Source organism: Capsicum annuum, chromosome 11 (genome assembly GCF_002878395.1).
Source record: "Capsicum annuum cultivar UCD-10X-F1 chromosome 11, UCD10Xv1.1, whole genome shotgun sequence".
Lineage (NCBI taxonomy): Eukaryota > Viridiplantae > Streptophyta > Magnoliopsida > Solanales > Solanaceae > Capsicum > Capsicum annuum.
Genome location: NC_061121.1, coordinates 233,490,214 through 233,495,451, shown reverse-complemented (window position 1 = coordinate 233,495,451; position 5,238 = coordinate 233,490,214).

The window sequence follows — 5,238 nt, the reverse complement described above, 5'->3', positions numbered from 1 at the left end:
AGTATGCTAAAATTTAGTTCAGGGGGTAATAGGACTCTCGTGAAGTTGAAGCGTGTCGTGACAAATTTGGTCATAGTTGAGGAGGTACTAGCTGTTTTAATCTTTAAAGTATAATGAAATCCTTATGAAATATGTACACGTATATGTGTGTGTTATTAGCGTACATATGACAAGAATAAAAAAAGACAATCCAATACACTAACGTTTTCATTATTCGTAAGATTCGAAAAGAATCGAACCACAAGGTTATATTACTATAACAATAAAAATATCTAGTATAGTCCTATTTACATCTGTAAAAGAATATCAAGAAATTAATTTTGGAATTTACACAAAGGATTAAAATTTGTTGCATGTTGTACTTCAATACGTGTCCTTTATATAAAGAAAATATTTTTTTAAAACTAATATGATGGATATGGAAAATGTCATTATCAAAAAAAGATGTTTTATATGGATTCACAATTTATATATTTAATTATATGTAAGTTTATACATGATTGGCCATTCAAGCAACTCATTCCTTTGGTAGTGGAATATCATGATATTTTATTATTTATAAGGTGGAAATTCAAATTTAGTTGATTCTCAATAAAAAAATCGAATATCAAGCGGAAAATCAATAATAACAAAAAAAAAAAAACCATTAAAATTAAAAAATTTCATAAATCGTTGAGATTATAATATATATTCTAATCGTATCACTTTATTACTTGTTCGACTGATCATACTTATGTGTGCATTTGAAAGGAGCAAATTTATTTAAAAGTTTAAACTGTTAAATGAAATGAAAGTATATTGATTTTAATTTTCTTTTAATTATATTTTAAATATAATATATGATGAACTAACTTTAAGATTGGATAATATTAATATATTATTACCCATGCTTTTTTGACAACTAAAAGTTTGGAAGAAATAAGGAATCAATAGAGGTTGCTTCACCAAATAAACAAAGAATATTCGACTTGTTGATGGTTACTTTTTTTTTTTTTTGAAATATCTTCTTCTTTTTCATAAGTTGATAAAGAAATAAGATAAAATTGTACCTTACTTGATAGAGAAATATGATATAAAGTTGAAATTGAATAGCCAATATGTTTCAAATTAAAAGTCTTAATTTTTTGTGGTTCTTGTAATAGACTTAGGCATTATTTTTGGAGATAACATTAAAATCCTTTTCACTTATTGAAATAAAAATCTATTTGGAGACTTATAATAGTTTTTCTGGCGTAAGCGGAATTTATAATGGTCGTTAGAAATCCTCATAACATGAATGAATGAACCCTGTTATTTTCACAATCGTCTAAAAATTCATTTAATACAGAGAACTCCTACAAACCCTAGTCGTTCTATTATAACGGGAGCATAAATCATTTAGCTTAGCCTAATTCGAATATTACTGGTTGTGTGGAATCCTCACAACATGAACGAACTCTGTCGTTTTCACAATCGCCTAAAAATTCATCTGATACAGAAAACTCCTCCAAACCCTAGTCGTTCTATTATAACAGGCTCATGGATTATCTAGCATAGCCTAATTCGAATTACCGGTCGTTTAGAATCCTCGCAACATGAACGAACTTTGTCGTTTTCACAATCGCCTAAAAATTATTTGATACAGAGAACTCATCCAAACCCTAGTCGTTCTATTATAACAGGTTCATGCTTCATTTAGCATAGCCTAATTCGAATTACTGGTTGTTTGGAATCCTCACAACATGAATGAATTGATCTGCCGTTTTCACAGTCGTTTGGAAATTTATTTGATGCAGAGAACTCCTCTAAGCCCTAGTCATTCTATTATAACGCGCTCATGAATCATTTAGCGTGGACCTAATTCGAATTACTCGTCGTGTGGAATCCTCAAAACATGAATGAATTCACTTATTTCGATGAAGAGAACTCCTCCAAACCCTAGCCGTTATATTATAACGTACTCGTGGATTATTTAACACCCCTTATGAATGGATCCAACGCGATAATATTTTCTTACCTAATTTAAAAAAAAATGTGCATATTAATTCAACCATTCCTTTTTTAAGACCTATGGACCACTTTGAAAACTTTTAATATGTAGTTTTTTTTTTTTCAGCTTCTCTCTTTGTCATTGTTGCCTTCTCAAAATGGGAACTTTGATTTTAACTTGTGTGTTTTAATGGGGAAAGAAAAATATCACTTTCATTATTTCTGTTTTTTCTCCTTAAAACTTTAATTTAATTGGTGGTATTTAAAAATTTTGGTACAAATCCATAATGATTATTTATGAATTCATACAATATATAGCTTCAAGTTAATATACAATAATAATTGGTTTACAGTCATCTATTTACAATATTTAGTGAATTTCTTAATAAAAATACGTGCTTCTCGTGAATCCAAACACTATACCACAGATCAACTCCTGCTTACACAACGTAAATTCATTTAGCTGTAGCGTGAAAATCAGTATCGAACACTGAGTGAGAAACCAAAAATGTACATATGCCATATGTCGACAATACAACTAGGTGTGAGTAAGAGAATTTTAGAGGGAACCTTTTTAGAAAAATCAACAATATATATATATATATATATTGTTCTACTAGTATTTTTCCATAGTGGGGTGCAAGAATAATAGATGGGATTATGATATTGATAGGAAAGTAAGAGAAATATTTTTGAGAAAATATATAAATATATATATTTTTTGATAGTTGGTTAATTAAAATTATTTAAAATAGAGAAAATAACTTTTCGAAAAACAAGTTTCATAAGTATTCTAGACTTTATTCCATATACTGTACATGCATCATGCACATATCAAAGCAAATAATGTAACCAATTAAAGTAACAATTATCAATAATCCAAATGATGATTAATTAACATAATAGATACGTGATGATTAAAACCTAGTTAAAACGAAAATGACATAATTTATAAACGTCATATTCAAAATTAATTACAAAAGCGATAGAAACCAAAAAAACATTGAAAAATACTTCAAAATTGAGAATTAAAAAAATACTCTCTCCGTCTAAAATTAATTGTCATATATTAATTCTCAAGAGTTAAATTATGTAAATTCTGATCGGCATTTTAAAATGTGTATCTTTATTAAATTGACAGGAGAAAAATTATAACTTGTAATAATTTTCATATTATTTGTAAAATTCAATTTTTGAAAAATAAAATATGACAAGTAATATGAAATGGAAGGAATTAAAAATAAAGACAAGTCAATTTTTGAATTTTTTTTTCTCTTCCAATGTTAAATGTATTACTTATAATAAAAGTAAACAAACCGACTTTATTTTTGTCCATAAATTGAGGATGACTTTTATTATGTTGTTTTCTTGATAAGTCTAAAGTTGTCAATTTAATGGGGTTCAAAATTTAACATAAAAGAGAATTGTGTGGGCAAAAAGTGAACAAATTAAAGTGAAAAAAAAAAAGATAGAAAATGAAAGGATTTAGCCACGTATTTATTCAAAAATGATTTGACAATGTTGATGTAATATATATATATATATATATATATATATATATATATATATATATATATATGTGTGTGTGTGTGTGTGTGTCTTTTTTAAATCATATTAATAATTAAAAAAAATATTAGTCAATTTGAAAAAGAATCTTGTTGCAAGTAGAGAGAGAGAGAGCAAAATTAAGTTGTTGATCACATAATTCAAATAGCCTATTAAGAGTGATACCTTTTATTATTAAAAAAATAGCATAAACATTCGTCTTAACTTATCATATTTATACAAATTCTCATCCTTATAAAGTAATCGCTGGATGTATCGAAAAACTAATTATGTATCTCGACAGTTTCAGAATCGAAAAAAGGTATCGAAAGCTAATTATGTATCTTTACAAGGAAAAAATGGATCCTTATTGGATGTATTATGTATCTCGGCAGATCCAAATCAAAAAAATGTATCGAGTGCTAATTCTGTATCTTTATAAAGGAAAAAATGTATCTTCGTTGGATGTATCGGGAGCTAATTATGTATCTCGATAGACTCAAAATCAGGGTATTCAGTAATTATACAAAATATCAAAATTTCGGTAAATAACCTCGAAACTATCGAAATTTATGTTATTTGTCCTTTATTATTTATTATGACAACAATGGAACGATTTGAGGAACAACTTTTGTTAGGTAAATTTTGTATATTTGTTAGGTAAATTTAGTTATATATATATAATAGTTTTCGATTTATCAGACTATTATCAAGTCGAAAAAGAGATAATAGAAGAGCGATCGATTGTTTATAGATTCGAATTCTATTTGGGGAGATTTGATTGATTCTGAATTAATGGATTTAGAAAGCCCATTTCTTCCTTCTTTTTTTTTTTTTTTGAGTTATGAGCAAATCATTTATAATATATTATTTCAATAAACCATACTAATGAAGTCATTGTCACCTCAAGAAATCTGTATGATATGTAATCAGAGGTCGAGGGTTCGATCCTGGGCATGGAGAAAACTCTATTGGGAGTGCTACCCCCCGAATGGGGCCCTACCCGGTGCGAATCTGGATTAGTATGACTCCAATGCGTGTACCGGACACCGGATGGGAAACCAAAAACATAAATAAATTAATAAGTATACATTATATATACACACACATACACTTGTTATAATGTATTTAAAAATTTAATAATTATACATTATATATACATACACATACACTTGTTATACCATGTATATAATAAGTTAATAATTATACATTATATACACACACACATACACTTGTTATACGAAGTATATACCGATGATGGCTACAAAATGTTACAGTTAAGCGCGTGAAAACTCTTTTAACCGCCTGACTTAAATTATCACGAGTTGTTTGATACACGGGATAAGATGAGATATCCAAGGCTTAAGCCTGGAAGTATATCCTTATCCCATTCAAGGTAAGGCATATCGTCTTGCCTGTACTTTTTCTTTTGAGCTTTTTTTTTTATATATATATTCACTAGCCACCTCGCCTAGTGAATTTTCTTTTTAAAAAAACATTTTTAGAAAACATGTATAATACATTTTTTTTTTGCTTTCTTGTGACTCGAACCTAAAAGCTTCAGGTTGAAGATGGAGAGTGTTTAACGTTATTTTCTTTTGATTCGAGGATGATCGAGTTTCAGTCTCTTTTCACCTATTATGTTATTGATTGAGGATAAGACGGTAGATTCAGATCCAATCGTTCCAAGATGATGCATGATATATAAGACATGAATTGAGTCCT